Source organism: Lolium perenne, chromosome 4, assembly GCF_019359855.2.
Source record: "Lolium perenne isolate Kyuss_39 chromosome 4, Kyuss_2.0, whole genome shotgun sequence".
Lineage (NCBI taxonomy): Eukaryota > Viridiplantae > Streptophyta > Magnoliopsida > Poales > Poaceae > Lolium > Lolium perenne.
The window spans coordinates 213,218,381-213,238,223 of record NC_067247.2 but is presented as its reverse complement, the minus strand read 5'-3'; the positions used below and the strand labels follow the sequence as shown (position 1 = coordinate 213,238,223).

General features: G+C 43.9%; 1 long non-coding RNA gene across 1 annotated transcript; it reads left to right on the top strand.

The window, feature by feature from the left end:
- The first annotated feature begins 817 nt into the window (after positions 1-817).
- LOC127348861 (uncharacterized) lies at positions 818-2,316 on the top strand. The gene is made up of 2 exons (XR_007879990.2): positions 818-1,320; positions 2,119-2,316. It is a non-coding gene; the product is annotated as an uncharacterized lncRNA (long non-coding RNA).
- The last annotated feature ends 17,527 nt before the right edge of the window (positions 2,317-19,843 follow it).

Below are 19,843 nucleotides of genomic sequence, written 5' to 3'. Positions count from 1 at the left end.
TTTTACAACTTTGTCAAATATGGTTTTTCTAATAAGCAATCAGATCAGGTTGGCATTATCAGAGATAAACTTTGTTAACTTGGTTAAAGCAAGCTATTTGGCTATTGGTCTTTTTAGCTTTACTCTTACTGCTGTGCCTAATAAAATATATGCCCATCTGATGCTATGAGTAGGTTATAAAAGTTGGTGAAGCTACATTTCGGGACAAGTTTTTGCTGCCTTTTCATCTTCAATTGTCACATTTCTTAAGTGTATGACATTGGGCACCATATCCAGAAAATGTGACAGGATATGAAAAATACCATATGTATCATACCAACAGGAAATTTTACATCATGGTTGAGGTCAACCCTTAAGGGTTCAGCTATTTCTGGTTAGCCGTTCGAACTAAGGAGTGTATGCGCTTTCATGCTTTCTGAACATAAAGAAGAACGCCACAGAACACATGTAATATTTTATTGTTTCAGAATATATGTTCACTTCGATTCTTCATCTAAACTGTATATTGACCGTTATGTCTCTTTTGCATTTTGTTCACTTAGACTGACTACCTAAATTGTTACCATAAAGGATACTATACGTCTATTGTGAATGTCGTTGCTGGATTATTTGTTAAATTTTACTCTTAATCAGGAAGGTTGGTACTGATCTCATACAATATAATCTCTACATCAGTAAGATACTGCCAAGTTACGTTGATGAGTTCAGGTCAAAGCAACAGGGTAACGCAAGGCTGCATTATACAAAGCTCTCATTTTGTATTCTGTATACTAACCTAGGATCAGTTTTAGTTACTACTGTCATAGAATAGTTTCAGCATATATTTATTATTAGTGTTAAGTTGCACTTGACAATATTGACCCACTGTTTGTGAAATTATGATGCTCTCATCTTCTTGGTGATATATATAAGCAAATCTTAATTGCTATAGTTTTCTTAGCCTGCTATTTCTACTAAGGAGTAGAGGTTACCTTCCAATACTTCTGCTATCTGGCTGGCATGTTTTAAACGTTTTAACAGGTTTAGAGAATAATTACCTGGATAAAAGGAAGGAATATAGTGGCAAGGTTACAATCAATTTCGTTTTTCATGTTCGTAACAATTCAGAAGTCTCTCTAAGAGAACAATCCCTGTTAAATTTAATTTACTCGATGTGTTTGCTCCTCTACGAAACTGGTTAATTTCCGTTTAGTTTCTGCCTTTTGCTTTTCCTGATTGTATTTTGTTGTTTGTGCCTGGCAGCTGAACTAGAGGAGTTGATTTTGGTCGAAGAGGTAGAGCACGAAGACCACACTGCAGAACTTGCACAACCAGGGTAAGGTGAAGTCTCATGCCAACTGAATTTTCTTTTCTTTGTAGCATGGTCTAATTTTACCACAATAACCACATAGATATGATATTTCAAAAATGAATTGATTTATATCTCATTCAGATTTACAAACTTTTAAGGCACCACTAGCCTTTCTATGACCTTTGTGAAGCCCCAAATGAGAGAGCATTCTATTTAGTACAGATATGAGTTGATTCTTATATTACCACTTTGTTATTGAGATTTAATGTGGTCATCATGGGTTTTTTTCCATTCTTAAATTTTTGGATTATGTAAGGGTGGACAAATGGCATTATTATTTCGTCCACTGCTTTTTTGACATCTCTGATAGAAGAACAAGTAATTTTAGTTTTTAAGCTTATACTTATCTTTAAACTTCATTTACAAATATTTATGCCCACTCTCCTAAATTCTCTATTCTTCTGAGATAACTTGATCATTAGCTCGAATCTTTTTTGACGTCTCTCAAAGAATAAGTAATGTTATTTGTAAGCTTATACTTATCCTTATACTGCATTTACAAACATTTATGCCCACTCTCCTAAATTCTCTGTTCTTCCGAGATAACTTGATTATTCGCTCTAATCACAGTGTTGGGAAAACGGATAGGTATGTTTCAAATTTTGGTGGTAAGTGGGAATTCTATAATTTTATTCAATTGCATATACTATCTAATTCAGTTGATGTTTAAATAGGATTTGCTCCGTTTATTCATTGTACAACATTTATCCGCTTAATGTGACCATCCATTATAAAGCTTTGGGATATATAATATGCACTTCTTTTAGTTCATATGACCAACAGTTCGTGGAAAAGAAAGGCACAAGAAATATTGTTTACCATGGGGACCCCTTTTTGTGCATACCAAGAATTGTGTTAATTGCACCGTCTAGAAGGTGGTCCTTCATATTACAAGGCCGACAATATCCAGTTTGTCTTTGCTATGCAATGACTATTAATAAAAGCCAAGGGCAGGCGCTTGATCATGTTTAAATGTATCGCTTCTATGTATAACTATCTACACTCTCGCACTATCAATTTATATCATGCTTTCTACTCACTTGATTAATATCTTCTTTCATTCTTTTGTTTTTCAAGATCTGCTTCACACGAAAAAGATAAGTAGATGGAGTGTATTTTTCTTTAACGATTACGTGGTAGGTTTGTATGTACTATTTCAAGAAGCAATTCTCCTTGGTCTCTACATAATAAGAACTAATAATTTGAAATCAATACAATAACTGTTGGAAATATAAGCAAATATCCATATGAAATAATCCGTACGAGTAATTGATAAATCATGAATACGGACAACACCAACTGAAGGGCAACTAAAAGCGAACGTTGATGCAGGCTGGGATGTGTCCACCAAGAAGGCTGGTATTGGAGTTATTATCCGCGACCATCTGGGACAAGTGGTGGAATGTGAATGGAAATTCATTCCATGGTGTGCGAGTGCAGAGGAGGCTGAGGTTCTAGCGTGTCTTCAAGGGTTAAAATTCGTAATCAGGCTTCAAGCCCCATATGGAATTTTAGAATCTGATTGCTTGCGCACTGTCAAGACTTTACAATGCAAAGTAAAGGATACTTCTTCCTGTTGGAGCCTATATGCTGAAGGACAAGAGCTTCTGAATCTCTATCGGTCTATCTCCATATGCAAAGTTGACCGTGCAAGCAATGGTCTGGCACATGGTTTGGCGCAGTTGGGCAAGAAGGGCGACTCTGGGTCTGCTCGTGGTTCTGTACCTCCGCCTTTGGCGGGTTTAGCCGAAAAGGATTGTAATTGGGTCGATGAGCCCCTAGTTGCTTAGGTTTCCGTCCCACCTGATGTAACCATTCTGTTTCTCCGGAGCAGCAAGTTTCTTACGCACTCTTTTCCTTACCAGGGTACCGAAGGGGACTGGAAGGTTTTTAATGAGACGGCTTGCTTGCGTAATATATTATGGTTCATCTCAAAAAAAAGATAAATCATGAATACAAACATAACAAATAAACTAATCATGTAGACTAGTAAGGTAGATGAACAGATCACATCTAGACAAAACAAATCGGTCGCATCTACCATAGAAACTAGAAGAAGAAACTCTAACAGAGACTGAAAGAGAAACGACAAGATCACATATTTCGTAGCAGCGTCGTTGTCGCCCATGTTGAGGTTGTCGAAGAAGTCGCTGAGGTTCGGGAAGAAATTGTCGTTGTGGAGGAACTCGTCGTCCGATGACGACGTCGTGATGCCAGTAGTCGCGCCGGAGCGCTCCCCAAAAACCTGATTGCCCCTCACCCGTACAGGTTCACGAGAGGTAGGGTTCCGGAGGCCTACTGTCCCGGCAGTCGGTGCACGCCGACGGACGGAATGAGGAAGACAAAGGCGGCGGCGCAATGAACTGGAAACAGATAGTCGCGTATGAGTCTCTTTTCTGCGGCTAGGGTTGCGCGGAGTCTTATGTAGTGCGGTTCGGGAAGTTCGTGGGGCGCAGCCCACGTTCGAGTCGGCACAGCCACGATCCAGAAAAACCGGAAGGCAAAACGGCTGAGTAACGCGTCCGTTAATGACTCAAAATTGATTACACAATTAATTTCCCAAACAGCAAAAAGATAAGCTCGGCTCGGCGAGATTCCCGCAACCCGCGGCGCGTCGTGACGTGTCGTGACGAGGCGGGCGGCGGAGGAGGAGGAGTGCGCGAGGGCTCTCTCTCTTCTCACTCACTTACTAGGACTAGAACAACCCACCTTATATACCACTCCAACTCTCTCCCAACTAGCAATGTGGGACTAAACTTTAGCCCCCACTAGTGCTGCCACTGATTTTTGGAATGGGCCATGTGAGTTTCAGAATTTGATAATGGGCCATGGGCCAAAGGCCAAATGCCCCAAATTCCAGCAATCCCCCACAAACTCTCATTGGCACATCTCATCAATAAGTTTCCAGAACATTGTTTTATATACTGGTATGTTGTGGAGGACTGTTAAGTTGAACTTCCACTTAAAGCTTCATATTACACTAGATTGCAACTTGGATAGTGGACTATGCCTTGAACTACAAGTTTTCTGCGCACTAGCTTCATACAAAACCTAGACCGATACTAGGCTGCCGCGAGGCTTCCTCGTGGTTTGGAGCTTATACGTCATACTCCAGGGCCTTTCATGAGTTTACTAGAGAGCACCCAACTCTCATAGAGTGCGACGTTTAACAATCAGAATCATATAGGTGTGTTCTTCAAAGGATGTTCTGCATGACAACATCTTTGCTAAAATAAGCCACTTAGAACACATTAAGATAATTATCAACCTGCCATGCAGATTAGGAGAGTATTTCATCTGACGGAGTGGTAAAATTGCTATAGGGATATATACTCTCCTCCCAGCTGACCAACAGCTTGTCTCCCACCTCTAATTCACGGGATCTCCGATCACATAGAGTGGGTTACCACCGTGGGCAGGTCATAATGTGGGTCTCATACCCATCTCCCTCGATGCATTTTCTATCACATTTCGTGATAGTCCCTTTGTGAAGGGGTCTGCCAGGTTTCTAGACGTATGGATATAATCCAACGCTATAACTCCGGAGTTTCTCATTTTCCTGACAATTTTCAGTCTCCTCTTCACATGCCTTGATGACTTCATATTATCCTTAGAATTGTTTACTTTGACGATCACAGTTTGATTATCACAGTTCATAGGAATAGCGGGTATTGGTTTCTCAACCACAGGCAAGTCCATCAAGAGCTCACGAAGCCACTCTGCTTCAACAGTGGTTGTGTCTAATGCTGTGAGTTCTGCTTCCATAGTTGACCTCGTAATGATGGTCTGCTTGCAAGACTTCTAGGAAACAATGCCACCTCCAAGTGTAAACAAATAACCACTTGTGGCCTTAGTTTCATCAGCATCAGATATCCAATTTGCATCACTATAACCCTCAAGTACCCTTGGATATCCAGTATAGTGAATTCCATAACTCGCAGTGCCTTTCAAATAGCGCAAAACTCTCTCAAGAGCATGCCAATGAACATCTCCAGGTCTAGACACAAAACGGCTGAGTTTACTTACAGCAAAGGAGATGTCAGGCCTCGTGGCGCTGGCTAAATACATAAGCGAGCCAATGATCTGCGAATATCGCAATTGATCTCTAGCAATTCTTTTATTCTTATGAATTATAACGCTAGGATCATAAGGCGTTGGAGAAGATTTGCAGTCGCTATACCCGAAGCGACTCAGGATCTTTTCCACATAGTGGGACTGAAGCAATGTGATCCCACCATCGTCATCCTTCAGCAGCTTGATGTTTAAGATCACATCAGCTACTCCCAAGTCCTTCATCTCAAAACAATGAGATATGAACACCTTGACATCCTTAATCACAGTAAGTTTGGTCCCAAATATCAATATGTCATCGACATAGAGACAAAGAATAACTCCCTCGCCCCCACCATGGCGATAGTATACACACTTGTCAGCTTCGTTTACAACAAAGCCTTCAGCGGCTAAAGTTCTTTCAAACTTCTCATGCCATTGCTTAGGCGCTTGCTTAAGCCCATACAAAGACTTCAGTAATTTACACACCTTTCCTTCTTGACCATCTACTACAAATCCATCAGGCTGCTCCATATAAATTTCCTCTTCAAGCTCTCCATTTAGGAAAGCAGTCTTAACATCCATTTGATGAACGAGAAGACCATGTGAGGCAGCCAAGGAAAGTAGTACTCGAATAGTGGTCAGTCGAGCTACAGGTGAGTATGTATTAAAGAAGTCTTCGCCTTCTTTCTGAGTATAACCCTTGGCCACAAGTCGTGCCTTGTACTTTTCAATAGTACCATCGGGCCTAAGCTTTTTCTTGAACACCCACTTGCATCCTACAGGTTTGCACCCATAAGGACGATCAGTAACCTCCCAAGTTCCATTAGCTAAGATGGAATCCATCTCGCTACGGAGAGCTTCCTTCCAGTAGTCAGCATCCTGAGATGCATAGGCTTCTGAAATAGAACATCCACGAGGTACACAATGAAATCATGACCAAAGGACTTTGCAGTCCTCTGTCTCTTGCTCCTTCTGGGAGCTTCATTGTCATCCTCCACAGGATTATCAAAGTGTTCTATAGCCATGGTAGGTTCAGGACATAATTCCTGAGTAGATGAACTAGGCATCTCCTGAATTGATGAGCTAGACGTTTCTTTCATAGGAAAGATGTCCTCAAAGAAAGTCGCATCATTCGACTCCATAATTGTACCAACATGCATGTCGGATACCTCAGATTTTACTATCAAAAATCTGTAGCCAATGCTATGAAATGCATATCCTAGAAGAACACAATCCACGGTTTTTGGTCCAAGCTTGCGCTTCTTGGGTATCGGCACATTAACTTTCGCCATACAGCCCCAAGTTCGTAGGTAAGAGAGTTTGAGCCTTTTCCTTTGCCATTCCTCAAACGGGGTAATGGTTTTATTCTTTGTGGGGACACGGTTTAGGACATGACATGCAGTCAATATCGCCTCCCCCCACCATGCCTTGGAGAGACCCAATGTATCTAACATGGCGTTAACCAAATCAGTAAGAGTACGGTTCTTTCTTTCGGCCACCCCATTTGATTGAGGTGAGTAGGGAGGCGTCCTCTCATGGATAATACCATGCTCCGCACAAAAAGAATCAAACTCGTTGGAAAAATACTCTCCACCACGATCAGACCTTAGCCGCTTGATCTTTCGATCAAGTTGGTTTTCTGGTTCAGCTTTAAAGATTTTGAAGTGATTAAGAGCTTCATCTTTAGATTTCAGGAGGTACACATAACAATATCGAGTAGAGTCATCAATTAAAGTCATGAAGTATCTTTTTCCTCCTTTTGTCAATTCACCATTCATTTCACAAAGATCTGAATGTATAAGCTCCAGCGGTGCCAAGTGTGTTGACCCTGCATACCACTGCATGTTGTAGTATGCCAGTCTTTGATATAACATTCACGAAGTACCATTCCGCAAATATTACATCCCTCAGAGTAGTACAACAGAACATAGCAGGTCCATAACTCATTCATTTATTATTACAAATATCATACACATGTCGTCTCGGAGCTCCTCTTGGGTCCTAAGAGGAATACTCCTGGGTTCGAGGCGAACCCAACTTAGCTTACAATATAAGAGTCTCATTAAGTTATACATTTATTTTCTCGAGCAGCTAGATACTAAGAGTTCGGGCTGCTCGGTTACTACTACTACTGGATATCTCTAGGCTTGATCTCCTCCGGAAACCTCCCCGGATCCGTAGACGATGAGGTAGTCTACGCCTTCGATACCTCTAGAGAGGTCTGGTTCTTCATAGCCGATGATCTCGGCTCCTTCATTGTGGTCGTAGTCCTCCTCCAGACAATTCAGACAATCTAAGCAGGGGATTTAAGATTGGGATGAGTACGAGCGTACTCAACAAGTTCATTATAGATAAGAGGTGTTTAATGCACTAGCTACGATATTAGATCAGAAAGTCTAATACCAATGCAAGTTTTGATAAACATTTCTTCAAGAGATTGCTTTTATTCCAAAGAGCTATGTCCGTCAGCCTTCACCGGTTTACTAGAACTTCATGGAGCTCCTTTCCGGCCGCGTTCGCAGTTCCTTATCCCGGAACAGGGAGTGACAGGTCACAGTTCTTTACACTCTGCAGAGGTGTGTTGCTTTACCCATAAGAGATCTTAACCTTGGTGCCAACCGGGCAGCTTTCCCGTCCACACTTCCTTCGGTGTGAGGCCCGGTATAAGGTCATAGCCAATCATATTCCTCCGCTACCTCGCACACCCACCCTTTGTTGCAAACCCCGACCCTGGGTCCTCGTCGGTCCACTTACACCATTTAAGGATGGACCCCGACCACGACAACAGTCTGGGATCGAACCAAACTCCTTCACCGGTAGCTACAACCCATCATAGACCACATTACCGTGGGGAATTAGAGTGGGATCCCCACCCTCAAGTTGTTCCGCAAGCCGCAACCGCTACGGTATGCACATCATAACCGTGGGGACTTAGAATGGGTTCCCCACCCACAAGTTGCTCCGCAAGATACAACTGCTACGGTAAGCGCATCCGTTGATGTACAAGAGGTGGAAATACGATTGACTAGTCCGTCCCATTTCAGATCTTATGGTTAACACGGTTATTACGGCACAAGAATCACTGGCGACATTTGTTGTTTAATCCTAGATGGATATAAACCCTTGCAATGGAACCTCCACCATATCAACACAATCCATGGTTCCATTGCCCACCACATAGTCATATTCATAGTTATGAAAGTAGTGGTTTTGATTTTTATGCAATAGTGATAACCATAATACTTTGCAAGTAATTTGATAGAAATACTCAAATGACATGAGCAAGTGATGAACTTGCCTGAACACTGCAAAGTTTTGCAGTTGGAAGGTGTGGACTGACCCTTGTCCCCTGTCTCTGAAAAATAGCATCATTGTCCGATAAGGGCAATGGTTAAAGAAGCAATTATGCATGATTCTAGTTTTAGGGTTTGTTCCCCCTTCCGATGTCGTTGTTATTTTATGAGAGGTTAATACTAAGATAGATTTGGAGATACTCTATTTAGGGTAAATACAACCTTGAAATATTGTCAAGGTGTTTTTTTAAAGTCCAATTGCATTAATGGACTTATTTTCATTATTGAAAATAATATGTGTGATTTAAATGATTATTTAAATCCTCAAATTAAGACTTATTCTTAATTGTCTTCAAAAATTCTCTTTGATATTTTATTTAAATAGAGAATTTTATGCTGATCAAGTTTCATATTTTTAATTATTTTTTTAGAGCTTTAAATCATTTTCTATTCATTTTCAAGTTTCTTGTTTATTTTAAAATGTGAAATGACACATTTACCCCTGGGCCCACCTGTCAGGGTGGCCCAGTGGGGTTAACCCTAACCCGAGCCACACTTGGGCTCGGTCGGCCCACTCGCCCCTTTCTTCCTCGCGCAGAACCCTAATTCCCCTCGCCCTCTCGCGATGCTGCGGTCGCCTCGCCGCTGCCGCATCAATCCGACCGCCACCGGCCCTTCCCGCCGGCGAGGTCGGTGCCAATCGAGCCGCCGCTCGACGGCGCACCTTTGGGTCCGCGTCGATTTGGCGTTCGCCGCCGTTCCTGCTCGCCCCCAACCCTGTTGCGCCTCAATCGCCTGGATCCGTGAAGATCCGCCATTCGCCGGCGTCTCTGGCGCTGTGACGCCGCCGTGATGAAGCTGGCGTTGCGGCGAGGTGGTGGCCTGGCCTGGCTTGGCTTGGCGCCGCCGTTAGCCCGGCGTGTGCCGCCGTGCCACCACGGTTGCGCGTCTCTGCTTCGCCTGTAAGTGGCTTCTTCTCTTTCTTCTACCTCTACTCCTCCTCCTAGCTGAGCTACGGCTGTCTCACTGCTGCTTACCTGTGCTATGGCTGCTAGCTAATGTGCTTGCTCTACTGCTATGCGTATGCTGCTTGCTATGCTGCTACTGCCATGTTTGCCCTAGTCTATGCTCGTGTTCAAATCTTACTGTGGCTTGTGCTTCCTTTGTTTCTAGTCTCTGCTCACCCTTGGGTTTACACCTGCTATAATTTATCTAGATGCTCATCTGAGCATCACTAGCCATGGTTGTTGCTTACTGGCTTGTGCTGTGATATGCTCTGTCCCCCTTAGTTCATTACTGTGAGTGATTCTTGCTGTTTAGCAAGAGAGAATGTTGTTTGTGTGGTGGTTATTGAGTTCTGGCTCATGGTAGGCTTGGCCTTGCTTAATTGTTGACCATATTCATCAATTCCTTGATGATATGCTTCTGGATACAATTATAACTTGGTTTATGTGTTAGCCTGTGATGCAATTGTTTCAGTTCTGTGATCAGTTCAATTGTCTGGCCATATGTTGATGCTATATTTGATGTTTAGCATGCTGTTGCATGCTCTTGCAAGCTTCTGGTGGTCATATGATCACCAGTTGCTTGTAGAATCTGCTCTTTGTTGTCAGTGCCTCACTGTGGTCCACTCAGTGCTGTGTGTGTATCACACAGGCTTGGCCTATGTATGCTGGTGCTTGTCTAAGCATCAGTGGATGCTTGTAATGATCCCTTGAATCATCAGCAAGACTCTGTGCATAAGTAGCTTGACTATTTCATTTATCTGTGTAGTTCTGATTGCTTAGTTAGATAAATGATGTGAACTGCCCTGCAGTGATGATCATATGGGATGATTTAGTAGAGCTAGAGGGATGCCAATAAGATATTGGGAACCCTAGCTCCATTTGAACCCCTTTTGGGTAATGATATATGTGCTTAGCTTATCTGTGGGAGTTGGTAAAGTGGTTGAGGTAGCCCTGGCAGTAATTCATTGCTGTTAGGGTAGCTCCCACCTATGTTGGCTTTCTGTGATGGATAGATGCTCACTGGCTAGTCACTTGGTGAATTTCCAGTAGCTTTGATGTTGATAAACAAAATAGGCACATGTTGCCTATCAATCTGATGGTTTAGCTAGGCTAATAGGTGCTTTGTGAATCTGGATGGCTACATAGGAGTAAATCCATGCTGGATTTCTCTGGTTTTGACACTGTGTTGTCACAACCAGTGTTCCCTGGTTTGATTTCCTTCTAGCCTTAGTTGTACTTGTTGGCACCAATTGGTTTAGTAACCAAATGATGATACATCCAAGTTTTCCTACCCTTCTGTGCTCCTGTGATGCAAAGCATGCTTAAGTATGAGCAAGGTATGATCTTGCTCAGGCTATTGTGTGGTATACCTCACTCCAGCTCCTAGAAATAGGGTTGGTGTAGAGGGTTTGCTTCTGGATGGATTGATGTGCTTGCCCTGCTCTTCCTTGCAAACCTTGATTCCTGATTTATTTCTGGTATTTGTGGAATGGTTGAACAGCAGTGGCTGTTCTTCTGTTCTTGCTGTTCTTGTGACTTACTCTGTGAAGCTGCTGTCGATGAACAGCTAGTTACGCGGTGGAAAAGGTTTTATATGAACCCTTGCTGGCCCTCTTGGTCGACGACTTGGCCTGGCACCAATTTGGTGACTCCTCGGGTTTGTGTGTCTTTGTTGAGCATGCACGGACACAGTGAGCTTCTAGGCTGTGTGTGTGTGCAAGTGTTGTGCACTTGGACTTGATCCTATCTATGGCATGGATCTGCTCGGCAGGGACTTGATCATATCCTCTTCATTTCAATTGTTTGCTAACCTGCCAAGTGGCAATGCCACTTGGCATAATGTGCTCTATGTTGTGTTTATTTGCAGGGATCAACCTGATGCTCCAAGGATCATGGAGATCATCATGTACAAGGCTAAATGAAGATTAGCTTGTAGTGTTAGGATAGATCATTAAATTGTAATTTCCTTTTCTTTTCATTTTCTATTTTGTCCAATTCTTGTAATATGTTGTAATTCCATAATTCAAATCTGAATATTGTAAAGACAATGTATTATGTGTGTGATGATCAATAAAGCTCAAGTTTTCCTTATTGAGCTTAGTGTAATTGTTGTATTACTTATATTCTTGCTTAATGATCATTGTTTGTGTAATTCTCTCAAATTTGAATTATGTGATGATCATTTGATGTTTGAATTTGAAATTCAAATTCAAATTTGGTTTGAATTCAATCATACAACTTAACTTATAATTCAATCATGCAACTTATGATTTCAATGTAATATCACTTCTCTCTTCTCAAAACCCTAATTTAGATAAGTAGGAACAAGTTCATCGCACTCTCGAAACCCTAACCCTGTAAGGTGTCGAGAGAGAAACCTGTCCCCCTTCGATGCAGTTTTGTTTTAAAAGCGCGAAATTTCCCCGTAAATTACAATGCAATGCACATCCCTTTCTAAAATCTACCCCTCGATCGTCTCTAAACCTGGGATATTACACCAAGTCTCTTGCCTCCGCAGTCTTGTGAGACTTACGTGGTTGCTTAGCTTGCACACATAGTTGGCACTTGGATTTCTTGACAATAGCAAATTTCGGAATTATATTCATATTCGCTAGCTGCGTCATGCACCCAAAATTAATGTGACAAAGTCGTGAATGCCAAATATCGGACTCACTATCATTGCAAACGTGATTAATAATTTGAGTACATAAGTCTGACAAAGATAAGCGGAACAAGCCTCCGCACACATAACCCTTTCCAACAAATTGTCCACACTTGGAAATTACAACTTTATTGGACTCAAAAACCAACTTAAAACCATCTCGACATAAAAGCGATCTGCTAACGAGATTCTTATTAATGGAAGGAACGTGCTGCACATTCTTCAGCTGGATGGTCTTTCCCGAAGTAAACTTCAGATCCACCGTACCAACACCACGAACAGAAGCACGTGAGCCGTTTCCCATCAACACGGAAGAAGTCCTTGCGACCTGATAAGAAGAAAACATAGAGAAATCAGAACATACATGTGTATTGGCTCCGGTGTCTATCCACCAATCAGGAGAATTACATACTGAAAGGACAGTAGGAGAAGTACCATACCCAACGTCCTTCATCTCAGTATCAACACCAATAACAACATTTGCGGACTTGCCGTTGTTCTCACGCCGATCATGGCGTTCTGGGCAATCAGGAGCCCAATGTCCAGGAGCACCACAAACATGACAGTTCCCTTTCTTCTTATAAGGAGTCTTCCTCTTGAAGTTGGTTGAGTTGGAGGCTTTGTTCTTCACGTCAAACTTGCCTTTTCCATTGTTCTTATTCTTAGACTTGTGAGATCGGAAGTTCTTCTTCTGTACCACATTAGCACTAGAACCTCCCTCAAAACTACGAGCGCGTGTGTCCTTTGCTCTCGCCTTCTCTTCCACATGAAGCGAGCCAATGAGATCCGAAATGGAAAACTCTTGTCTCTTATGTTTCAGAGAAGTAGCAAAGTTCCTCCACGAGGGAGGAAGCTTGGCAATAATGCCGCCGGCCACAAATTTGTCCGGTAAGATACACTTAAACTGCTCGTGTTTTTTGGCAAGGGACTGAATCTCATGAGCCTGCTCAACCACGGAGTGCTCATCAGTCATCCTGTAGTCATAGAATTGCTCCATGACATACAGTTCAGTGCCAGCGTCCGAGACCCCAAATTTGGCCTCGAGCGCATCCCACGCATCTTTACCATGGTCGAAAGCCATGTACGGGTAAACAATGTTGTCCCCAAGAATGCTGAACAAGGCCGCCTTAAACATGGCGTCGACCTTCTCAAACTTTTCCAGCTCCTCTGCAGAGAGAGGCCCCTCAGGTCTAGCATCTGTGGCGCTAAAACAGCCTAGGTTTGTAAACCATAGAACTGCCTTTGTGCGCCACCTCTTCTAATGCATACCATCAAAGAGGGGAGGTCGAGTAGCGGCAGCAACGCTGCTTGAATTGATTTGCCTATAATCAGGTTTTTGGATTGTTGGAAATATAAGCAAATATCCATATGAAATAATCCATACGAGTAATTGATAAATCATGAATACAAACATAACAAATAAACTAATCATGTAGACTAGTAAGGTAGATGAACAGATCACATCTAGACAAAACAAATCGATCGCATCTACCATAGAAACTAGAAGAAGAAACTCTAGCAGAGACTGAAAGAGAAACGACAAGATCACATACTTCGTAGCAGCGTCGTTGTCGCCCATGTTGAGGTTGTCGAAGAAGTCGCTGAGGTCTGGGAAGAAGTTGTCGTTGTGGAGGAACTCGTCGTCCGATGACGACGTCGTGATGCCAGTAGTCGCGCCGGAGCGCTCCCCAAAAACCTGATTGCCCCTCACCCGTACAGGTTCACGAGAGGCAGGGTTCCGGAGGCCTACTGTCCCGGCAGTCGGTGCACGCCGACGGACGGAATGAGGAAGACAACGGCGGCGGCGCAATGAACTGGAAAAAGATAGTCGCGTATGCGTCTCTTTTCTGCGGCTAGGGTTGCGCGGAGTCTTATGTAGTGCGGTTCGGGAAGGTCGTGGGGCGCAGCCCACGTTCGAGTCAGCACAGCCACGATCCAGAAAAACCGGGAGACAAAACGGCTGAGTAACACGTCCGTTAATGACTCAAAATTGATTACACAATTAATTTCCCAAACAGCAAAAAGATAAGCTCGGCTCGGCGAGATTCCTGCAACCCGCGTGGTGGCGTGGCGTGGCGTGGCGTGGCGTGGCGTGGCGAGGCGAGGCGAGCGGCGGAGGAGGAGGAGTGCGCGAGGGCTCTCTCTCTTCTCACTCACTTACTAGGACTAGAACAACCCACCTTATATACCACTCCAACTCTCTCCCAACTAGCAATGTGGGACTAAACTTTAGCCCCCACTAGTGCTGCCACTGATTTTTGGAATGGGCCATGTGAGTTTCAGAATTTGATAATGGGCCATGGGCCAAAGGCCAAATGCCCCAAATTCCAGCAATAACAATACCATCCTCCAGCAACAAATTTCAGGTTTGCGCGTATGGCAGCTGCAGAGGTTCAGTGCTGAAACTACCTACAGAGGCTGCTACGTGACACGGGATGCTGCACTTCAAGCCGCAACTAGCTCAGTTCACACTACCTCTATGTTATATGCACTTTGACTAGCAAATACTTCCACATTACACTATAATCAGTGATTTGGTCTCTACTTCGTGTTGCACTGAAATAATATTGCACTGAAGACCACTCTTCGTCTCTTCGTCTCTTTATATTATCCCCACTGTTGTTCAGTAGTAAGACATAGACTTTGTGCAGTTGATTTTTACTTTGCCTTTCCAATTTCTGTTTATTCGTGAGCATGCACAGAACAAAATTCAGTTGCAGTTCAGAATGTCAATCTTAGTAAACTTCTCAGCACAGATAAAATTAGCATTCACTAATCACTGCATGAACTTATAGTCTATATCTATACCTAATAATATAGAAAATAAGGCTTCTTGTTTGTCCGTCTTTGATTTTACCGTTTTACCCTCCCACCAAATCGCACTACAACAATAATACCATCGTACCTTTTCGCGTCTGTTTCTCTTTCTCTTTTTCTTTCTTTGCCACCGTACGACCTCTCCCACGTCTTCTCCAAAGCAAAAAACCCTCCCTCTCCCTCTGCCGGCGAGATGGACAAGGAGAATGCCAATCCCATCGTCCACGACGCCATCGGCTCCAAGCGCGACGCCTCCCTCTTCGACGCCGTCCCCTCAAAGGCCGCCGCCGCCGCCGGTGCATCGGAGGCTGCTGCCGCCGGTGGCGGTCAGATCCCACCGGGATTTGACCCCTATGAGCCGGTGTCGTATGTCCCGCCCCCGAACCCCTACGACACCTCCATGGAGGACCCATGGAATGAGGTAACTACGGTTTGCTTCCTTTTTTGTTCCCCATTCCTTTTTGAACCCTATTTTTGCTGGTGTAGATGGATCTGTAGATGGATGAGTATTGGGTTAATATTTGCGCCGATTTTATTCCTTTTTGTTTTGATCACTTCTTGATTTCGTTTAAGATTTGGGGTTCGGCCGTTCGGTTAATTTATGCAAGTAATAATGGGATCTCAATCAGTTAATTTATGCAAGTAATCATGGGATCTCACTCAGTTATTTTATGCACTAATCAAAAGATATCAACCATTTAATTTTGCAAATAATCTGGAATGTGTTCAAGTTCAGATTTGGAATCTGTTTCTTTGCCTATGATGAATCGTTGGGCACAAATTTTTACAGGGAGGGTTCAGCGAACCATTGCTGTGTACAAATCTGTTGTGCATGAGCTTTGGTTCGCTAACACCTTCCCTGTAGATATATAATCATGTCCACTCTAACTGAGGTTGACTATGTTTTTCCTAACTTTTTTATCATGCACGTTAGACATCGTTGCAACTCACTCACTCATAGTTTCTGTTTGATATGGATCAGCTGTCTGGCAGCGACGTCGGCAGAGACGAACAGGACGAGGACGTCAAGACTCGCCAGGTGCTGCGGATGCTGCAGGTCGGCCAGTACATCTCCTACTTCGCCAAGGGTGTCTACAGGTGCCCCTTCTGCACTAGGAGACTCGGCGTCATGGACTTCAATTGCCTCGTCACGCATGCCGAGAACATCAGCAACACCTTCCCCAAGGTCGGCACGACGGTGAACGTCTACTCCTTCTGCGCCAAGCACAGGGCGCTCGGCATGCACCTCCGCAGTATGCAGCGGGTGGAGATCACCGCCAGGCGCATGCCTCCGCTCAAGCCCAAGGCTCCCAAGGGGAGCAGGAGCAACAAGTGGAGGCAGAGCCAGATGGGGTAGGCGGAGTCCTGTACGTGTGCTGCTGCCTCCTATTTTGTTGATAGCTATGCATCCCTTGTTGTTATGTTGTTAGTATGATGGTGCTGTGAAGAACCTCGAACCTGTTACTATGTTGGCTGCTGTGTATGAAGCTTATTATCTAGGGAGGGATCCCTATTATCTATCCCTATTATCTATCCCTATTCTACTATATTTTGTTGGCCCTACTTAGTTTTCTCGATTTACTATGACTGTGAATTTATCGTACATTACCCTGGAGATTTGCTTCTAGATTTAACTACATACATATGGACTAGAGGGAGTACTAGATTTGCTGCCATATTGGGCAAACAACGAGGGCCAAAAGGCACAAATTGAAGAAAGACTGAAATGCAAGCTTCTCTAGATTTGATACTAATTTGGTGAAAAGGACAGAGAGAAAGAGCGGAAAAAGGTGCTCTTAATAATGCCAATTTGGGGCCGAGAGAGACAGAACCCAGCTCCTGCTCACGTGCAACCAAACGCGGTCTCATCCTGTCCCACGCGGTCCCTTTCTACCAGCCCCACGCGACATGGCCCCACACGATGCGGCCCCACACGTGACAGAACAGTCAACTAAACGGGAATCCTGCCGTCTGAGCTGCTTCTGCGGGTTTCAAACAAGGGCTTGGGGAAAACTGAGGAAAAACTAAGGAGCTGGGGAAAACTGAGTACAACTAAGGACCTGAGGGCACGAAAATAGAAATCCCTTCATAAAATTATTCCTTGCACTCAACCAGAACACGTCCCAAAAATCACCACTCATGTATACTACATTAAACTCCACTGCAGGAAGCCTGCAGCAGGCGGCGTTCGCCGAGCGTTGCCTGATACAGAGCTAGCATGAACGGACTGTGAAGATAGCGGATTAACAGTACCGTGGCGAGGTTGAATACAACGTCCCGAACAGAGGAGCCCCATTAGAGTTGCCGGGGCAAGAAGTTTAGCGTGAGCCAACCTCCACTGCAACCGCCGCCTCCATGTCCTCCGCCAGGCACAACACGTTCTTGCAAGACACGCCGCACAACACATCCACAGGTTCGACATCGACGCCCTACCTGGACGCACTGCTCGCCTTCGGCCCCGGATCACGACTCATGTCAGTGCAGCAGTCTGCTTGCGGCTCTCCGGTGGCGCTTTTATCCTCCATGACCAGCTCGTGGATGCCCTTTTCCATCACCTGGCCTCTGGCCAGGCAGAGAGAGATCGGCCCGGAGCATGCAGCCTGATGGATGGATGTCTGGCGACCAGGGAGGGAGAGGAGGGCACTGGCCGGAGCCTATGAGCGGCAGCAATGGGAGCGACGCCCCCAGCGCTGGGGCTCTCTAGTGGTGCTTCCGTCCTCCATGACCAGTTCATGGTCGTCCTTGTCCGTCACCTAGCCTCTTGCCAGGCAGATAGGAGATCGGCCACGGCACAGAGCGTGCAGCCTGATGGATGGATGGCTGACGTCCAAGGAAGGAGTGGAGGGCACTGGCCAGGAGCATATGAGTGGCAGCAATGGGAGACCCATTGCTTCTCCTCCTGGTAGGGCATCGTGACACATCAGGATGTGGCCAGGGCGGCCAACACATGTCCCATCGAAACCCTCCAACACACAGGCATGGTATCTACTAGCCATCCATTGCGTCTCCGAACGACGGGTAGAGAGGGAGAAGAGGGCACCGGCCCTTCCATCACTGGCCCTATGGAAGGATGTGGCCGGTGGTAATGGGGAGGAGGAGAGATAGGGCAAAATGACATCTTGAAGTAGTATTCGGTAGTGGAGCACTGGTTTGACCAGCTTCCTCTTTGACCATCAGAAGGCAATGGATATTTCCAGGAGCGATCCACGAGATTAGGAGGAGGAAGGCCAACAACCAGTAGCTGGTTACCCATTCGCCCATGATTTTTTTTACCAAACAATCGCTGGAAGCAACGAAAGAATAGATACGTGTGATTCAATGACCGGATAAAGAAGTGGATAAATAGCAATCTACGGTTACCAAAACGTTTACAGCGCATGAATCTGTTTAGCCTTTATATAGTGTATAATATGTGTACTAGTAGACAGGGAAAATAAGAAACGTGTGATAGGGTGGTAAAAAAATAAAATGTCTTCACAAAATGGACTATCGTGTATGAAGATTTATGGTTTTCAAGCCAACAAATGACATAGTTATGGCCATATTTGTGGTATAGTTTGTTATAATGTGCCTAAATTGGGCATGGTGGTGCATCTTGCCATTCCCAACAGTATTGCTGACTAGATTTTTCAACTTTTTGGTATAAAAAATCATTTTTCATTTTCTACATGACAAAATAGGTTTATTTTGTTAATGGGGTACATAATATACGGGTCAAATTGGTGCCTCTACATTTTAAAGATAAATTAGACCATATTTTAGTGCCAATTCCCAACTTTTACGGTTTTTAGTGCTTTCTAGCTAGTTTCGCACATTTAAATGACTTTATGTTGATTTATTGAAAGTAATTCAAATTTGAACTATAGGTGTGTTATAACTTGGTCCCAGAAGTTCCCAAAAATCATTTTTAGATACATATTACTTACTATATACAGAAACCAGTGATAGAACTAAAATATTCGACCCCTTTGCATGGATAATCGTGTCGACCATTTTGACCTGGTTTTGAAATAAATAAATGAAAATTATGAAAACCTCAAAAAATGAAACCCTTCCGCATTGAGTGCTTATATGTGTACTAGTTGATAGGGGACATAATAAACCCGTGATAGGGTAGTAAAAAAAATGTCTTCACAAAACGGACTATCGTGTATGAAGATTCAGGGTTTTCAAGCCAACAAATGACATAGTTATGGCCATATTTGTGGCATAGTTTGTTATAATGTGACCAAATTGGGCATGCTGGTGCATCTTGCAATTTCCAACGATGATTCAAAAGTTTTCCTTGGTTCTTTCAGTAACGTGTGCACGTGGAAAACATAAGAAGCAAGGCAAACTCCAACATATATATATCGGTAAACTAACTGGGGCACCATGGTGCCTGGGCACCACGAATTATAAAAGGAAACCTGCACAACAAACTGGGAAGTGATTTGTCTCTGTTTTTGATAATTGGAAAGTGCATTCTCTCTCATGTTGATATTTGGAAAGTGATTTTCTCTCCTTTATACACCTATGATGCAATCTGGCACCCACGATGTAATTGTACGGTCATGATGTATGGTGCCTGGGCACCATGGTGCCCCAATTGAGCTTCCTATATACTTCCCAGTTTGCTGTGCAGGTTTCCTTTTATGATTCGTGGTGCCCGAGGCACCAT